The 21,055-nt window shown below is 31.9% G+C and overlaps 1 long non-coding RNA gene across 1 annotated transcript; it reads right to left on the reverse strand.

Annotated features, from left to right (window-relative positions):
* Positions 1–14,045: 14,045 nt before the first annotated feature.
* On the reverse strand, positions 14,046–15,170 carry LOC111203352. The gene is made up of 2 exons (XR_002656151.2): positions 14,718–15,170; positions 14,046–14,631 (listed from the first exon to the last, which is right to left on the reverse strand). It is a non-coding gene; the product is annotated as an uncharacterized LOC111203352 (long non-coding RNA).
* Between the last annotated feature and the right edge of the window lie 5,885 nt (positions 15,171–21,055).

A 21,055-nucleotide genomic window follows, 5' to 3' on the forward strand; every position in this document is an offset into this window, starting at 1 on the left:
CTTTTGGTGTTTTTACTTTCACCAGAGATCTCTGTATTAGATGTCTGTTTCAGTGTTCTACATTTGATCATTGATTCTTATGCTGTTGTTTATTAATGCATCAAAAAAAAAAGTTTGTCCCAGTCTAGTGTATTTCAGAATTGTCAAAACGTGAATAACTAGGTTACATATGCTTTTGATTATTGGGACTATGAGGTTTTTGGATCTGTAGAGCTGTACATTCTCATGTTCAGAAAAAAAAAACATATTACTGTTTTATAAAGGATATTATTAAATCATATTTTCTGTTTTATAAAAAGTGTTAGTTTGATATTTTTTTTGTTGTACAAAAAATGTTATTCTAAATTTCAATGTAATCTATTTACATTAAATTTAATATTAATTTCAAAATGTTTTGATTTATAAATAATTTTATTTATCTAAATACTACTTAGCTAAATATATGTAACTAATAAAAATATAAATGTATTTTAACAAAATATGTGTGACACTTTTTATAAAACTGAGAGTATAGTTTTACATTTTCTTTACCGTAAACTTTTTCAACGACACTTAAACATGAATTTCAAAAAATTCACTAGATAATCCAAAAGTTCTATTCATTTGATGAACTCATACTTGATATATTTCCCCGATGTTACATTGGTTACAAGTATTATACTATTAGAAAAGATTATGCGTAAAGAAAAAAATGGGGGACAAACTACTTTCTCTAAAACATCAGATTGTGTTTAGTAAAGAAGAGAAGATAGAGAGAGCAAAGCAAATGACAGAGACGAGAGAAGCGAGCACACTGCTTGCCGTCTAAAGCAGTTTGGAGAACGGCAATCATTCCTTGTCAAAGAGAGCTTACATGACATAACATCTGCTCTTGCGTTCCCACGGTGGTCTGTACGGACCGATGTGGCTTCTCGTTAATTAGTGGAAACATCGAATGATTCAAAAATCTCTCTCTCTTTCTCTCTTGCGCGTGTGTGTGTGTGTGTCTGAAAGAGATTCAATGGTTATTTTCTGTCCAGTACAAGATTTATATGAGTTGAAGTTGATGTAAATATAATAGCAGCCGCTGCTTTGCGTCAAACAATTATATATTATATATTCTTCTCTAGTTCCGATGTTTGAAGGACCAATCGTGTGTGATTATGGTGTGAAGAGTCCATCAAGTAGAGAGAACCCGTGGTTACGCATCATTTTCAAGTTACGTTCGTGATGAAAGATTTTCTTGAACTTCTTGAATTGTATTGCCAAGTTGTTTATATATATATATATAGATAGTTTGCTAAATTAAAATAAAGCTAAATTTTGTAAAAAAAACTTCTTCAATTATTTTACCAAGTTTTTTTTATATATATTTATATATAGTTTATAACATTAAAATAAAGCGAAATGATTTATGTTTTGTTTAGGTGTATTTTGATTAACAGATACTCTACCCGTTTTCAAAAGAGATTTATAAATATAGCTTGAAAAATTAAAATACTCATTCATTTCTAAAAGATATGTTCTAGACATTTTTACATAAAAATAAAAATTTCAAATTTCAAATTTTCTGAGCATTTTTATTAAATATTAATTAAAAAATTTGAACTGATTAAATGTTATCAGTTGCTAGCTATTAACAATTTTATCGAAGAAATAAAAAAACAGATTTAATTATAAATATTTATAATATGCGTAAAATTTTAGAAATTTTACATTATTGTTGTTTCTTGTTATTATGATTAATCATTTATTCATGGGTCTAAAACTCAGAAAACTTGTTGGTGATCTTGTTTTGCGGCGTGGACCAATAATCAAAAGAACAAACCAACCACTATGTGTAGATTTTTGCGAGGAGAATAAAACCATTGGAAATTAAAATAAGAATTGACCTAACATCGAAAGTTATAGTTTAATTACCCAAGTAATGTGATGTAATCAAATTTCTTGAAAATATAATTTCATATCAGCTTGATGATCCAAAAGTGTACTCGAAGGGCCATTGTTTCTCACAGGTCAATGCGACTCATTTCTCGTTTGCCGCTTTTGATTAACAAACATTCGTTGGTTTTGATTTCATTTCCTTAAAAAATAACTGGCTAGCAAAATCACAAGATTTATATTCATTTACTATTTTTGTTGAACATACTATTAAGAGAAATCAGGTTATCAGTTTCTTCTACAAGAGAGTATGTTAGAAATACTAACTTGAAAATTGAAATAAACGTTTGCAAAGCACTTCTCTATTGAACTTTAAAATTGATTACGGATTTACGGTATCCTGAGGTTATTATGTCTTTGCGTTTAAATATTGCCAGATGCAACTTGCAAGAGTGGGGACGCACCAAATCACACCACCAAAACTTGTGATTACTCTCATAATTTAAATTATTAAACATTATCCTCAATTCCATTCAATCTTGGTAAATCTTCTTGTCTTTACTATAAAATTGTATTATACTTAGACGACGAACATCATAGTAGTGACAATATAATTACGGAGACTAGCTTCAGCGGTAGCGATGAAAGAAAAAAACAATGGTGACTGAATCAAATATAGCGCAAAACGACGGTAACTAAGCTATTTATTGTCGCTGGGTAAAGAAGCGACAAACTTTTTATAAACAAAGAATGTGGCTGAAAATATTAGCGTCCATGAAAGGCACCAGCGATCAATTCCACCGACTATTTATGTTTCCACTGTGATAACCTTTCCTTCGGGATAAAATGGTCGAGCAAGGGAAAGTCAGAATCTGGAGCCAAGCTTTTGGGAGATTACATATTTGGAGTAATGTTGAGTTTTGATCACAGAAAACTTAACATGGTTCGGAGAAGACAGAAGATTGGTCGAGCATCAACTTGATGATCGAACCGCGGGCGGTACGGGCCAACCGAGAAGTTCGAAGTAGGATGTGGTCGAAGAATGGATCGTGAGTGAACCATGAGACATATTAAGCTGCTCTACCTTTCTTAGAAGAGTCTTAGACTGATCAGACGAAGATTTTGGAAGAATCACATTTTTGGAAGCACGACGGTTTAGAAGCTCGACGTTTCAGAAACCCGACGTTTCTTAGCCACTAAGTTTTCCGCGAAACTTTACATCTATCATCAGAATATTATTTCAGAGATAATATAGTTTGGAAGCATGACGGGAGAAAGCAGGACGGGAAGCAAGCACGACGGGAAAATCCGAAGTTGGTCGAAAACCCTAATTTCGATTTTTCGAAATTATTGGAAGAAGCCGGAGGCTCGGGAAATATTTTTAGAGGATCTCAGTATTCATCTGGAGTTTATTAAAAATATTTAGAGAATCAGAACGGGAGCGGAAAAATATTCGGGATTGATCGCGGGACGAAAATTCACCAGAAAGACCAAAATCGCACAAATCAACCGGGAAACTCGAGGTGGCCCTATCTGAGGGATCAGGACGTGGTGTCCTTCATCCAAGCATCTTAGTGTCTCCGTAGCACGACATGTCTCCGCAGTATGAAGCCTCACATGCAGCATGACACCCAAAGCACGACATGGCATCGTCTTGACACCCAGAAGCCCGTGTGTCGCGATGCATGAGCTCCAGCCATGCTGAATGACATCTGGACGTGGTGCTGGCTTCTGGCATGCAGAGAAGTCATGCATGGTGACATTTGGACGTCCGTGTGTCGCCGCGCATGCGACCGGAAGCATGCGGGACGACACACAGGCGATGGAGTGGCACCATTTCAATGGTTGGCCATATCTATATAAACCCAGCTCCCCAAGCTCGTTTCATTCATTCCACACACTCAAACATCACTCTAAAACTTGGGCTAGAGAGAGAAAGTGAAGTAGAAAAAGGAAGTGAAGGATTTGGAGCTGTTTTGAAGAAGTTAGAGCATTTTTAAGAGCCATTGTTCTATCGAAAGTCCGAGAAGAAGATCCAGAAGTCCGAGGAGGTTCTGTCCAAGTCCTAATTCGTCCATACCAGTCCATTGAAGACAGAGGCATTGGGTTTTGGCTAGGCTCTCTCCGATCAACCAGCTGCAAGAACACTGTGAGTTGGTTTGTTTGAGTTCCACTTGGAACTTAGGATAGATCGAGTTGCATATAGAGTAGTAATATCACACTGATGCATGATAGAGTCCTAGGGTTATTTTTATTTATGAATTGGACTCAGTTTAGCATGGGCTAAGCTGAGATATAATGGAATTAAGACTGAGTTATAACCTGACTAGGACTAGGATGAATGATGCATTAACCGGTATAGTATGATAAATTATGGCGTAGCTGAATTGTTAGGATTGAGATGCATGTTTTCCTTTATTTATTTATGGGTAGTTTAGTAATGGAGTAGACCTGCCTTAGAGATATTAGGACTATTGAATGCTTCGTTTGGTAGTGATTGTTGTTGTGCAGGGATGGTATTGTTCAGGAGATCTTAGGCCATATAAGCCGATTTCCTTGCGTGTCGAGTTGACTACGAGTCCTATGCCATATAGGCTGGACTACGAGTACTGGTGTTAGTGTCGTAGACTCCTTAGTGTATTTAAGTTTGTGGTAGGAGTCCTGGTCTTATTAGGATTAGTGTGTTGTAGCCGACAGTATGAGCGTAACTCGTCCATACTAGGCTTGTTTAGGGGTGATTAGTGTTTCCTCAGCCTCGTACCCAGCGGGTTTAAGGAAACCCCTTATTCGTTGGATCGGAAAGACTCAGAGAGACGGGATCATGGCCTAGGGCTGAGTTATTACACGACGGTGTAATGTGGCAGTGACCCGAAGGACTGTGGGCTGTCGCGCGGTGACCCGAAGGACTGTGGACCGCGGTCGGTTGAAAGTTCCTTCTTCTGGCCTTTGTGGTAGGGAGATAGGATATTGCCGATGTTGAGGAGGAACACGAGATCACCAGGGCCCATGTTAGAGTATTGAGTCTAGAGTTAGAATAGTGTGTCGAGTTAGTTTTATTGTGTCGTCTTGAGGGTGAGGAACCCTCGAGATAGTGTTAGCACCGAGATACGGTGTTACTAGTTAGATCGAGTCATGATACTCATAGTTATTATTGTGATTGTGGTTGATTGATTTGCTTGCAGGTTATGACATTAAGTCCTAAGTCTGGTTTAGGTACCAGATTAGGCTTGATGTGTATTTCGTTAGTGTAGGAATGACGTTGGCCTGTATGTGTTTGAGTGATTGCTTGTGAAGGGTGGTGGATATTAAAGCTATGCGGTATCATTGGTTGGCCGATCATGTTCTTGTTTGATTGTTGGTCGATCGATTAATGATACTTGCATAGTGTAAGTGTCTAACACTACATGAGTATTGAACTCAGGTGTATATATGGTTAACTAGGGATTGTTTGTTGACTTGTTTTAATGCAGGTTCCCGTTACTTGAAGCTAGATCATGGCAGGAGGCCAAGTCTAACTTAGTAACGGTTTGCTTAGCCTTAGCTTTTATTGCATGCTCGGGCTAGATTGATTGTTATTTTGGGTTGTCTGGGTAGAGTCTAGGTTGCGGGTAGAGGCCGCCATCTCACTGAGTAATACTAGATTACTCATCCAACTCCGTTGTCCTTTTTGCAGGTCGCTTTAGGTAAGGATGATCGGATAGCTTGGTGCTGGACGTTAGGACCGCCGGTGTAGATTTTCATGCCTTTTGTAAACGGTATTGTTAATTGTGTTATGTTGACTCGATTTGGCATTAGGCCGGGCCCAGTCTTGAATTATTCAATGTATGAATATTTCTTGAATCAATAAAAGTAATTGTTTTATATGCGCTTCATGAGTACTCTGATATTTGACTAGTCCGGTCTAACACAACGTTAGGTCGAGGTACGGGTTGAAAAGCCTTAGGCCTTGATCTAACGGAAAACGCTAACTCTAGGTACGGGTTGCAAAGCCTTATGCCTTGACGCAGCGGGACGAGTTAGTGGATGAACTGGTCTAGGTCGTGGAGTAAAGTTTGTGACTCTGGCCGGATTGTCCCTAGCCCGTCACGTAGCGCTTCCGGACCATGGTGTTGGGTTGGACGGTCAGTCATGTTCTTGTTTGATTGTTGGCTGGCCGGTTGGCCTTTCATCTCCAACCCTTGGTGTGGGTCGTCCGTCGGTCATGTTCTTGTTTGATTGTTGGCCGGTGGGTCGACCTATGCTTAGGACGGTTCGGGGGTGTTACATCCACCATCTTACTTTGCTCTCCATTAAAGTTACTTTTTCTGTAACGAATAAAATAACAGTGATTTAGTGGTTGAGGTCTGATGTTTTCTATACGAAATCTGGGATTCAATTTTCAAAAGATGCAATTTCTTTAGGATTATATGATGCAAGACTTAACAAAAAATCAGCGTTATGCAGCAGTTGTTTTTTTGTGGATGTGTACCGTAGAGAAATCAGAATTGTCCATCAATCTGAGTGTTACATGGAAAGCTACATCGTAAAATTATGGTCTTCGAAGTTGTTCGTCGATATTACATATGATCGTCAAGTTTCCAAAACTTATCAAAAAGTACCATATAAATTGCGTTTGATATAATGGGGTCGACTAAATCACAAAGCCCATGAGCCGAATAGCCCACACACTTAAGAGTAAAATCGTCATTTTGATATACCAAAGCCTAGTTTTATTTCACACCTTGGAACAAAACAGCTCACATTTGTCATCACTTTTGATACGATTTGCTTGTTGAATGCCCAATGATGGATAGCTTATGTAGTAGAGCAGTTGTATCTGGGTAAATCTTCGGCGTGTTGTGTGTTGTTCCTTTAAGCCTTGGAAACATGGCTTCGTGCACGACCACAATCCCTTACCTACCCCATTCACACACCAACACACACACACGTGTGTCGGCTTCGAAGTAGTGATGTTTCTCGGTTTTATCCATTTACTTAAACCCGTGAATGATCAGATTTTATAGCTATGAGATCTGAGGGATTTTCTTGAAAAAGTGGTTCTTTTTTCATGCCCATTGATCTGAGGGATCTGAGGGATTTTACACGTGCGTAGGCTTCGAAGTAGTGATATTTTCTGAGTGGTGCCCTGGTTTTTCAATGATTTGTTCACCAAGTTATCATTGCAGCTCTTCATCATCATCATCATCGTCATTGTTAACACCATCTCTTCTTCTTCTTCTTCCTCTTTTGTTGCTCTGCTGCTGCTGCTGCTACTACTTTGTTGCGATGGTAACTACTTATCATTTTGAAAAACCGGAGATTGATGCGCCGCCACTAATGACATATTTTTATTTGATTACTGCGGGCTTTTGTTTATTCACAAAGTTTGTCTTTATAGGTGGTTTTTGATGTTTGGTTTTGCTTGTTTGTTACGAAAATATTGTAAATTATTTATGCCCTTCTATTGTTGTTTTAGGATTTTTAATGCAACTAGATTTTTTAACCGCGCTACGCGCGGATAAGATATTATATGTATTTCTCAATTCTAAAAAATAATGTATAATATTGTATTATATTATTTAAAAAATATAAAATATGACTACATAACATAAATATATTTTTTAAATTTTCTTTGTGGAAATCATTATATTGTTTGATTGTTGTACTTGATTCACATAGTTGCATAGATATTTGTGATAGATGAATAACTATATTTTTATTATCAGTAAATAATATATATTTATTATATAATATAAGAAAAATAAAATTATTTACTTTTTAAACAAACTTGTCTCATGTTGGGGACTCGGTTATAAACATATAATATACGAATGAGACATTTTTACAGTTATCAATCTTCTTAACATTGAAAAAACAAATCTACATATCAAAACAATATCTCATACGATCTATTTGTGGAATAATTACTCTGAAGAAATTGAATTTAGGCATCAAAAAGGACTGAAAATGTATGTGCATATATGTTATCTAAGTCTGCTTCACAAAGTACTATTCATAGTTCATATATCATTAATGTCCATCCTATTTTTTTGTCCACCATTTCTTAAACATCTTGAAATAACTGATGTTAATTAATAATAAACTTTTTGCTGGAAAAAAAATCAAATTTGTCTAATTATCGCTTAAATATTTTATTAATATGGTCTAAGAAGCTTTTAAGTGATATCATAGTTTAATTTATTAGTTTTTTTTGTTAATTTTTAGAGGTTTTTGTATTTAAGATTTTTTTCCATATTAAGCTTCTATTTCTTTCATAGAATTGATATATATATATATCATAAAAATTACCATCAAATCAGTTTTACTTATTTATTATTTTGTTTTAACAAAAATACACTTTTTAAATAATTTAATTTAAAATAAAATTATATATTAATTTGCTGTATTTTAACAATTTCATTGATTTAATTAATTTGCTTTGGTGGATAACTTAAAAAGTTTTCATATGAATCGGGGAAAGTAAATTTATGTTGTTATATTATATTTATTTTGTGTATATATAATCTATATATAATTCTAGTGTAATAAAGAAAGAACATTATTTTTTTGTAACTTCAAAAAGATACATTATTACAATTTAAAATGAATCAAAATTGAAGAAAATGGTAATTAAATATTTGTAAATCTAATTGTTTAGTTGGATTCTCATGAAAAAAAAATCGATTGGTTAAACAAATGTTTCAAAATTTGTTGTGGTATTGTTTTGTCTATAAATTATAAAATTTATTGAATTAATATATTTAATTATTGCATCCTTAAATAATATTTTATTAAGACATTAGAAAAATATGTTTTGAGTTGTTTTGTCAAATTGTACAAAAATCTATGCTTTTTCATATTTGTAACTTCAAAAAGATACATTATGATAATTTGAAATTAATCAAAATTGAATAAAATGGTAATTAAATATTTGTAAATCTAATTATTTTTTTATCTTGTTTAGTTGGATTCTCATGAAAAAAAATCGATAGGTTAAACAAATGTTTCAAAATTTGTTGTGTTATTGTTTTGTCTATAAATTACAAAATTTATTGAATTAATATATTTAATTATTGCACCCTTAAATAATATTTTATTAAGACATTAGAGAAGTATGTTATGAGTTGTTTTGTCAAAATTTTACAAAAATCTATGTTTTTTCATATTTGTCACGAAAATTTATATGTTAAACTTACTTTTACAAAATTCTTAACTTTGTCACGAAAACAAAAATCTATGCTTTTTCATACTTGTCAACGTTCTCACACTTTCTAAGAATATATTAGCTTAGTCACTTACTTATTTTTTTTTACAAAATAAAGTATCGGAGTCTTGAAAGTTGAATTCATATTATTGTAAATGTACATAAGAGTTTGTGATTATATACTTAGTGGTTCTTGTATATGTGTCCAAGAAAGTTTCAATGGTTTAGTGGTAACTGTTCTATATATATATCATACTAACCCGGGTTCGATTCTCACCTTCGCATTGTTTTTTTATTTTTTACGAAAAAAATGAGATGACATGGCAATTTCGGGTTCTCTGATTGGTTGATTTTTCTATCCTATGTGGACACCCTCTCCATGGCTTATATCCCCATTTTAGTATAGTATAGATGTGTTGATCATCTTCTGTTAGTTGTCCTCTTCTGCTTACTGAAAGTTTGTCTAATTGGCGATGTACCTCACCTGATTTTTGCTGATCATGGACAAATTTCTGATATCATTTACATTGGGAACGAGTTTAGAAGATTAGATGTATGGTATGCAAACACCAATAGTTATGAGTTGAAATGGACGATTGGGTTAAAAAATGAAAGATATGAGATTGAAATGCAAAGTGTATAGTTGTTATATCAATGTCATGGTTTGTTACATCAATACTTTCATTTTGAATTCTCAGGACCTTTTTGTTTTGAAGAAATATTTATCAGTTTTGAAGAATGATTTTGATCAATTTTGAAGTTATAAGAAACCAACTTAAAACATTCCCTCTGATGTGTTCATTCATGTTTGCAAACACTGTTTCACATAGTTAATATTCAAATTAGTTTTAAATCATTAATATAAATATCATTTTAATAAAATTAAATCAATCGTAAGTCTTAAAAATTAATTTTATTATTTTTAATAATTTAATCGAATATATTAAAAAATATTGTGTGAAACAAATTACTATTTTTCTAATCTATTATTTTAAAATAGAAGCCACAGTTTTATTTTATGTGTGATATTTTAAGCTAACCATTATCTATAAAATTTATAAAATGTACATAACTTAATACTAATATCTGTTAATATCTTTATTTTTTTATATAAAATAAAAATAATTATTGATTTAAGGAAATTCTAACAAAGTCTTTTAAGAATTTGTTTAGAGTCATTTTAAAAAAAAAATCCAAAAATTGATTAATTTAAATTTATACTTATCATAAAATATAAATAGAAAATTAAATTAAATTTAGTTTTGATTTATAAACAAAATATAATTATATAAAATGGTTTAATGATAATATCAACTTAAAATGATACTTTTCAAAAATACATTATACAAAGATTTTAAAAAGATTTTGTTGGAAAGCATAACCATTTCTATTTAAATTTTAAAATAAGAATATTTTATTTATTAAACACAGAAATCATGATTTATTACATGTGTGATTTTTTTAATTTAAAATATCTCTTAGAGGTCAAAACTTTAAATGCTTCTATCATGTAACCTTACAATTTATGTCAATAATTTTTAGGGCAAATCTCCAAAATAGCACCTTTCTAAGTTTATATCACAAAAATAGCATTCAAAAACTAAAATGACCAAAATAGCATTTTATTTTTTGAAAAATTTAAATTTTTTTAATTTTCAAAATTTGAAATCTTATCCCCAAAACCTCACTTCTCAACTCTAAACTCTAAAACCTAAACTTTAAACCCTAAACCCTAAATTCTAAACCCTAAACCCCACCCCTTAAGTGCTATTTTTGTGACTTTTGGCCTTGATTGCTAGTTTGGGAACAAAAACTTGATTTAGTGCTATTTTGGTCTTTTTCTCTAATTTTTAACACAAATTATATATTCTTATTAATGGTTAAATTTTCATTTATGTATCGTATATATAAAACTTTTGTCAACTGTTATTAGCGTTTGAATATTCCATTGAGTTAAAAACTATTTCATTTTATTGTTTAAAAACTATACTAAATTGGTTTATTAATGACTATATTTAAAGTTTTCAGTGTCCTACTTCAACCATAAATAGATGAACAATATATAGATGAACAAATCCATTAACCATGGACATATTTGTATCATCTATGTGCACACTAATGTCATAGCATCGGTTTGTTGCCAAAAAAATGTCATAGCATAAATGACCTATATATGTTAAAAAAGATTAATATTCCAACAATATTCTATACGAAGAGAAAATATTGTAACGTTACAGTATAAAACATAATTCCAACAAATTTTAATTTTACCTCATATTTTATTCAAATTTACCTTTAAATTATTGTCATTTTTCATAAATACCTTAAGTTATTTTTAAAAGACAAAATTAACCCTCCCAAAACATTTATAAATGTATAAGAATTATTTATAAAATTTTATAAACTGAATTTCACCATTTAAATATTAAATCTTAAACAATAATCGTTAAACCAGTTAGGATACTTTTTTTGGGTTTATTTTTTTTTAAAAATGGTATCCAACTTTGTGTATTTCAAAATTTTTCTAAAATAAGTTCTTTACTACAAATTATTTTGCAAATACAAAATATTATTGTTTCGTTTGAAAAAATAAGTTATGTATTTTCTATAGGATCCCAAAAAAAAATCTTCTCTATTGCGTACATTCATTTTAATTCAATTTTCATATATATTTCAAATTTTAGAAATGAAACATAAAATTATTTAAAATAATATTGTTACATAATAATGTTTACAAATTTTTTTTAAAAATATAAAAAATTATATAAAATAGTATTGTTACATAATTAATAATGTTATAAATTAGAAAAAAATTAGTATAGAAATAAAAACCCGTACGGATGTGAGGGTCAACGTATTGTATTTGTTAAACAAAAGAAGTATAAAAATGAATTGGTAACACATGGCAGGTATATCAGTCACCAACCTGTAACGAGAGCAGCCATTTAGATTTACGATAATTGTTTTTTTTTTTTGCTAAAGATTTAAGATATTGTTTAGCCGCATACTTAAATGCTCTTGATGTTGATTTAGCATAGTCATTCAAAGTTTCCAATCATATGTACTTTTATTAAGCCGGTGAGACAAAAACAACATATGTTACGTAGATAAGCTATGATATAACATGACACTCTTAATTCTTAAATGGAAACTAAATTTAACCTGTGGGGTTGTATTTTTCTCTCCAGTAAATTTGAATGAAATGATTAGAGAGATGATAATAACCAAGGGAGATATTCTCGGAGGTGAGGGTTGCTTGGACTAGGCACATCTGGATCCACCATAACCTTCATTTATACCCCCGTCAAAACGAACCGAATAAGAAGATGATGAAAGATCAAAAATATCAAGAAATCATGAACAAATATATATATTTTAATTCTGCCAGATGATAGTAGTTAAATGTCCTGATGTCCAAAATATGTATTCAGTTCATATATGCAATTGCTAGGTCATTATATTTTGCCTCAGATATATATACTTTCGAAAAGTACATTTAAGCATATTTAAACCAATATTCAATAAATTAATTAATTTTTCTTATACCAAATTGGTTTCTTGATGTAATTAAGTTCTCTATAAAACTCTATCAATTAAAAATATTACAGTTTCAATATTATTAAATAATTTATAAAAACTTATTTAAATTTTTGTTTTTTAAAGAAATTTTGGAGACAAAATAAAAAATTAGTTAACATGATTATCAAGAAAATTTCCGGAAAAATCACCAAAAACTCAAAGCAGTTATGCATGCAAGACACTCTAAAAACATCACGTGACTAGGTAGATAAGAAGAAAAGAATTATCGAAGTACAATATAATATTACACTTAAGTTGATATGCCCAAGCACAACAAATAAGTAAGGAATTGACAAAATTAATTAGATGATATAAGACGAACCAAAGTGTTGAAATTTCTGAGGTCATCTCCTCCGATCTCGACCGTTGGTTTATTCAGAACTTGAGAAGTCCTTAGATCCAAACCATTAGTAACCTGTCTTTGGCCATAATTAACCGTAAGAGAGATCAATCTCATGAAAGGATCAACAACATCACCCACAACTCTTGCAAGCACAAGAGGATCTCTCGGACTTTAAAGACATGATCTTTGATCTCAAGTAATGTTTGGTTTTTGTTTCTTCCTATAATCCCTACATTTCTATCCTCTATATTTATAGTGTTTTGGTAACGGCATTGACTGACTCGAATCGCTGAAATGAAACCATTACAACTGTCTTATTCGTGTCTCGTTATTTTCAAGAATCTAAAAGTGGTTCCACATACGTACATCACTTATCGAGTTATTATCGTCTTCCTATTAATACTTTTGGTTTTATTTTTCCGTTGGTTGTAATGTTGTATTTCATTCCACCACTCTAAAGTAGAAACTAAAATTTTGCAAATTATATTCATCCACTTGCGACTCGCTAGCCAATAATAATATCTGGCTTTTAATCTGATCTGATTGATTTGCTTCCTCCAATCAAATTCATCTCTCAACCATGCTATATGAATCATCATTCGATTTACTCTAATTGCGACTTAAATAGTACATTTCTAGCTCAGTAGCCAATTTGATAGATTGTTGAGGTTTTAAAACGGACTACTTCTAATTGCCGAGGTTGACACCAAGACCGGCGTAATATGCTAAAGTTACAAGACTAAACAATAATTAGGGCCGAGTCATTAATGAAAAGTATCTTTATAGTATTATCAAAAAATTAATTTTCTAGTTTTCGCTGTCGTAATTATTATTTATAATGAGATACATAATGAATTAAAAATATTATGGATAATATTATGGGCAAATCTTTCAGATAGTATTTTTACAGGAGTGTATTGAACTGAGGATTTTGAGGAGTTGTGGGGTGTTATAATTTTGATGGGATTTAGGTGAGTTTCGAAATTATCGGTTAAAGTTTAAAAACTAAAATAAAATCTATAGATGATTTGGTAAACTATTTTCTAAACAGTTCGGATTTATTCAGGTGATTCTGTAAAGTTGATGAAAAAAAAAACAGTTCGGATTTATTCAGGTGATTTGCTGCGAGTCTTTCTATCAATGCATTTTTTTTTTCCACAGTAATCAACTTGTTACTCATAATATTACATGAATTATATTACAAGATTTTAATTACGTGTAAAAGCTTAAAATACTAAACAAGAAGCTTCTCTTCTTCCACAACGCAGTCACCAAGAAGTGGCGCTAACTTAGGTGATGCAGCTCCCACAACTGATTCATCTCATACCGAAACTCCTTCTCCCAAAGCTTACACTCACTCAAGTGCTGTGCCATCAGGAAGAACCGCCGTATACCTTGTTCATGTTCTATTTGTAACGATAATGTTCTCAGAGCTGAAACCATTAGTTGCGGTCATCGAGTCCCCAAGCTTAACCTTAACCAAAGGCTTCTGAAACACAGAGACTTGTGCTCGCATATGGCTTCTAAGTCTCTGCGCTAAGCTACTAACTCCTTCGTTTTAACTACTTCTCTTTCTCGTATGGTAATACCACCAAACACCAAACACACCAGCTGCAATAACCGATTCTCAGACAGAACCAAAGAGTTCACGAGCCTATACACTCAGCTAAACATCACCGTTCAGTTCATTATTCAACAGATCAAAAGACATCAAAAACGATTACCAAGTACATAGCTTTGGAGGGATGTTACCAGACAATCGATTGCTAGATGGATCGAGCTTCTGTAAGCTATCACAGTACTGAAGAGACTCTGGGATCCGACCAGATAAAACCCATGTCTCGAAGCTCGAGATTGATGACGCGACGACGAAGTTTCAGAGGAACCGAAGTTTCATGATTTTAGAACTTCCTGAGGGTTGGTGAGAGAGGTCTGGATTCCTCTTAGGCATCTTAGGTTTCATTAGCAACCATGGCAGGAAAAAAACAGAGGAAGATGATAATGAACAGAATAGTGATGATTGATAAAGGAAGAAGCTTTATGGGGTTTGAGATGATCTCCATGGATGAAGTGATCAGATGTCTTCTGGGTTTGGATTGAAATTAAAGTTTTGTACCTTTTTTTTTTTTTTTTTGAACTTTAAGTTTTGTACCTTGCCAATGGAATTGGAGAGAGAGACAAGCATGCCGTCGGTTGTCTTTTGTATATATTTTCTTGGGGTTTTTGCCAAAACTAACCCACAACTTGATTTTAATCCCAAATCTATATCCAAACTTGAATCAAATGCAAAACTAACCTAAAAGCGTAGTGAAATTACAGCTCAGTCCCTTGTGACCAAACAAAAAAACAGAAGCAATTTTTACGAATATAGCCCCAGTAAATCGTCTGAGTCGTCTGAGATGTTGGAATTCGTCTGGACGACTGAAGTGTAAGTCGTCTGGTATCAGTTTATTTTAAAAATAATTTATAAATCTTGTAAAAAGATATTTTGATGCGTAAAAAATAAAAATCAAGTAATTATTAACAGTTTTAACTGATATAAATTAAGATATGATAAAATTGATTTGTTTTGAAGATAGATGAGTGGAAGTAATGAATCATGAAATACTTTAGTTTAGGAGTTTGGCAAATATATGTTGTAGTATTGTATGTATTGTTAGGGTTAGATTTTGGAAAACTAAAATGTTTTTTTCAAAAATTAGTTTTCACCTATATGTGTTTATTTCTGTGTATAGTAAACACTTTTCAAGTTTGATTTGGTTTTATGAAGTGTTTAATTAGATAATTAAGTTTAGGGGTTATGTTTAGGGTGTGGACGACTTATATTTCAGTCGTCTGTTGAATAATTTACCAGGACGACGTATATTTCAGTCGTCCAGACGACTTACAAGTAAGTCGTCTGGAAAGTCTTCTATTTTAGTTTCCCGCTAAAAATATTTAATTTCCCGCTAAAAATATTAAATTCTTCTGGACGACTTACATGTAAGTCGTCTGTTTTAATTTCTTCACCAGACGACTGAAATGTAAGTCGTCCAGGAAGTCGTCTGAGTCAAAAATATTTAATATAATTGGATTTTTTGTCTCAAAAATTTACACATTCTCTCTCCTCCTCTCAAATGGCTGCAACAAAAATGTAATGTTCATCATTCTAAAACTCTCCAACCTCTCTCTAATCTCTTTGACTTGAAAACACCAAACTTTATATGAATTTTTCAGTTTTGTCTCATGTATTTCTTAGTAATCTATCTCTTTTGCAGGTTTTTAATCAAATGGTACTCATCTTCCACTAATTTAGAGGTAGATCTATTAATTTTAGATATGTATTTTTGTGTTCTATAAATGTAGATTTATCTAATCTTCCACTCATTTTCTCTATTTTTAAGTCATTTGAACGTTTTTGGATATGCAGGTTTTTCAGATCTGGATTTGATGTGCAGGTTTTTCAGATCTGGAAGACTTCTGGGACGACTTACCTGTTAGTCGTCTGGAAGTCGTCTGGAAGTCGTCTGGACTTCTTGGAAGTCTTCTGACAAAGTCGTCTGAACTTCCAGGAAGTCGTCTGGACTTCCAGGAAGTCGTCTGGACTTCTAGGAAGTCGTCTGGGCTTCTAGGAAGTCGTCTGGGCTTCTAGGAAGTCGTCTGGATTTTTCTGAGCGTTTTGGTAAGTTCTTATGTCTGATTTTTCTTCATTTGGTAACTTCTTGTTGTATAAAGTTCTTACTTTTTTCCCAAACTAAAACTTTCCAAACCCACTCTAATCTCTTTGACTTGAAAACACCAAACTTTATATGAATTTTTCAATTTTGTCTCATGTCTTTGTTACTAATCTATTTTTTTTTTGCAGGTTTTTAATTAGATGGTACTCATCTTCCACTAATTTAAAGGTAGATCTATTATTTTTAGATATGTATTTTTGTGTGTTCTGTAAAGGTAGATTTATCTAATCTTCCATTCATTTTTTCTGTTTTTAAGCCATTTGAACGTTTTTGAATATGCAGGTTTTTCAGATCTGGATTTAATATGCAGGTTTTTCAGATCTGGAAGACTTCTGGGACGACTTACTTGTTAATCGTCTGGAAGTCGTCTGGAAGTCGTCTGGACTTCCTGTAAAGTCGTCTGGAAGTCGTCTGAACTTCCTAAAAGTCTTCTGGCAAAGTCGTCTGAACTTCCTGGAAGTCGTCTGGACTTCTTAAAAGTTGTCTGGTCTTGTCTACTCAAGTGGAATCCAAGCTTGTCTTTGTAGATGAATGATCTATAATAGTTTTGTTTGTGGTCTGTTTTGTGAATTGCATGTATACTCTTTTAGTTGTGAATTTTTTGTAAAATCAGTAATAATGTTTTCCAATATGTATTAAATGTGCTAACAATGTGTTTACACATTTACAAATCAATGAAATAATGGACTTTAGTAGCCTTTTTCTTATCTTTGGATCTCTCATATGCAATAATAAACTCCAATGGCCTTTTATTCATCTTAATAAACAAGAATTTTGGTAAGAGATGGAAACAAACAATAGTAACTAGTCAAAGCATATCATATTTTTTATAAGTTTGCATTGAAAAACTTAGTCAAATTTAGTAAAACTAAGGGAGAGAACATATTTTGTAAATATGAGTTTTACATATCTTGAAGTTACTTATCACTCTTAAAAATACAAGTTATTCAAAAACTAACGTAGAAGACTTAAAAACTAGTGGAGAAGACGCGGATGACTTCAATCTAAGTTATCTAGACGACTAAACTATATGTCGTCTGGTCAACGCAGAGGTTATTTTTGCAATTGACTTTGAAATCTGTTATTTCGGACGACTGAAAGTTAAGTCGTCTACTATTGTTTGGTTAAAAAAAAACTCCAAAAAAGCTAGACGACTTACATTTCAGTCGTCAGAGGTTAGTTTTGCATTTGACTGGATTATTTCAGAAGTTTGACTTTTTGGACGACTTACATTTCAGTCGTCTAGTGAAAATTAAAATAATAATATTTTTTTAAAAGTAGACGACTTACAGTTAAGTCGTCATAGGTTAGTTTTGCAATTGAAAAAAAAAACTTCAAGATTTAATTATATACAGACGACTTATAATTCAGTCGTCCACGAGACGACTGAAATGTAAGTCGTCCAGGATTTACGAGGTTTGACCAGAATCTCGGAAAAAAGTCCTGGACGACTTACAATTAAGTCGTCTGGTGGACGACTGAATTATAAGTCGTCTGTGTATAATTAAATCTTGAAGTTTTTTTTTTCAATTGCAAAACTAACCTATGACTACTTAATTGTAAGTCGTTTACTTTAAAAAAATATATTATTATTTTAATTTTCGCCAGACGACTGAAATGTAAGTCGTCCGGGGAAGTTAAACTTCTCAAATTATCCTGTGAAATGCAAAACTAACCTATGACGACTGAAATGTAAGTCGTCTAGGTTCTTTGGAATTTTTTTTGAAACCAAACAATAGTAGACGACTTAACTTTCAGTCGTCTCAGGTTACAGATTTCAAAGCCAATTGCAAAAATAACCTCTGCGTTGACCAGACGACTTCCAGGTAAGTCGTCTACAGCCAGACGACTGAAAGGTAAGTCGTCTACAGCCAGACGACTTCCCAAGTAAGTCGTCTGACGAACAGATCTGGAAAAAAACTCGATGTCATACCTTAAATTGGTGAGATAAGTTCCTTAGCATACATAAGGCTTCTCCAAGCACACAGAATCACAAACGAAAGTCACCCACCCATAATCGTTAGCTTCTATGACTCTATGTACCATAAAAATTTTAGAATCAAAATCTTGGGTTTTTAGCTCATTGTGGAGAGAAAGTGAGAGATATGTTGTGTTTAGTTCACAAAAATGGAAAAAGAAGAAGGGTAAATCGATTTTGGGAGCATTAAGAGCTTCAAATTGGTTGTTCATGGTGGTTGTGGTATTGATGACAATGGCAATCTTGTAATTACTTGAAGATGATGAGGGTGAGAGAGTAAAAATGTCATTTTCGAAAAAAAAAAAAAATTGATGGCATTTTCGTAAATTATATGAACTTGTGGGGTGAATAGGGCAAAACCAATTTTCAAAAAAAAAGGAGGTTAGTTTTGTGTTTGACTTTAAGTTGTAGGTCAATTTTGCAAAAATCCCTATTTTCTTTGTTCATCTTTAATTTTTATTTTCAAGTCTCTCCAAATAACACATGTAGAGGTGGAAGTTTTACAGCTACACTTTTTAACTAGAACTAGCCTTTGATTGGGCGTCCGTACGGGTTTTGTTTTCATAATTATATGTTTTTAATTTTTGACAATGCTATAAATTTAACTGTTTAAATTCTTGCTATTGATTCATCGGTTATTAAGTTTTGACATTGGTGTGTCTTGTTCAATGTGTTTAACTTCCATTCATAAAATATGAGATTATTATTATTATTATTTTTTTTTGTCATCATGAGATTATTTTTTCATTGTGCTTATATTCATTTTATTTGGTAAAATAAACATTAAAGTGTCAAATACTTGTGAGTTTTTATTTAATTATATTATAAATATTTTGATGTAAAGTTGAATACAAAGTTCAAATTTGAAATAATTTTTTTAAAAATAAATACATTATTTAGACATAAACATAAATAAAATAGTAAAAACCAAGTTACCAAAAAAAAAATTCAAAAGTAAGTACAGCTTGTTGAAAATTTAATTTATCAAGCCTAATTTAATTAAGTGACTTGTTATGATTAAAAATTTGGTACATCATAATTTACAATTACTTTGTGGATCGTTATATAATATACCCAAGCCCATATATTGTTTTTTTCTGGGAAAAAAAAACAGAAACATATTTATTTTTTAAAAACATAAATGAAAAGTTACTTAATTAAAGTCACAAAGAGATTAGTTTGATATCAAATCCTCACCTAGTAATAATTTGATTAAATTAACGTACCATATTAATTAATGAAAAGTTTCTTCATAAAGTTGAAAAATCCATTTTCAATATTTTGACATTAAAAACACACATACCTAGCTTGCATTTCGTTTTGATTCTTGGATTTTTTGTGTGTTTGTGATTTGTGGTTCTAAAGAACCCATAAAGATGGTAGCTGGGTTTTTATCAAGACAATCAAAAACCCTATTAAAAATAGAGCTTGAAAGCACAATCACTTGGAACAGGTAGATTTCCTTGCTGATCAAGGCAGTGTTCATCAGTAATGTTAATATTACTGTGAATTGATATTTTGTTTTTACCAAAAAGAACTTTGGTATCTCATTCTCAATATTTTTTCCACCTTTTCCATGCTTTCGTTTTCTTTTCATGATATTTTCCTAAATATATCAAAATAACGTTTATAATATCTAGTGTTACAATAGACTCATGAGTCATGACGTTAATCACAAAAATATATAGAGGGGTAACACTAACTGTTTCATCTGGAAGAATGCATTCAAGAGACTCTCCCCCACAACTGGTGTTCTGATTTCACGAATGAAGTAGCTTCATGTGTACTCCATCCAATCTTCTAGGGTTTAACGTATTAAGGTGTAAAACTTTTACCAAGCGTACATTATTTTGTGATTTCAGAATATGAATGGGAAGTAATTAAAATAATTATATATATTGACATGTCAAAAATAGGTAGGTTAACTTTTATTTTTGAATTTAATTGTCAGATATGGAGAGGTTATAGATAGGGTATGTCTGCGATATTCCTTCTAGGCCTAGAGATTCGGATATCAGATGGATATTTAGAATATAGGAAAATTGATACCGATAGGATAATTTTAAATTTTGGATTAGATTCAGTATTTGTCGAATTTAAATATTTTCGGGTATATCCAAATGAACCGAAATTTTTCCGGTTCCAATTTGAATTAACTTATTATAATCCAAATATATAGAAAAATAACTCATTTGATTTGAAATACCCGATCAGATCTGGTTTTTTATACCAAGCGTATATATGAAGTATACATTTTTAATATTTGAATTATTATAAGTATTAATATAACTAATATATATTATATCTATATATAATATTTATACTTCATATATTTTTGGATATCCGTAATTTTTGGATATGGTTCTTCGGATATAGGAAATCATGTACCGTTCAGA

This window comes from Brassica napus, chromosome A2 (genome assembly GCF_020379485.1).
Source record: "Brassica napus cultivar Da-Ae chromosome A2, Da-Ae, whole genome shotgun sequence".
NCBI classification, from domain to species: Eukaryota; Viridiplantae; Streptophyta; class Magnoliopsida; order Brassicales; family Brassicaceae; genus Brassica; species Brassica napus.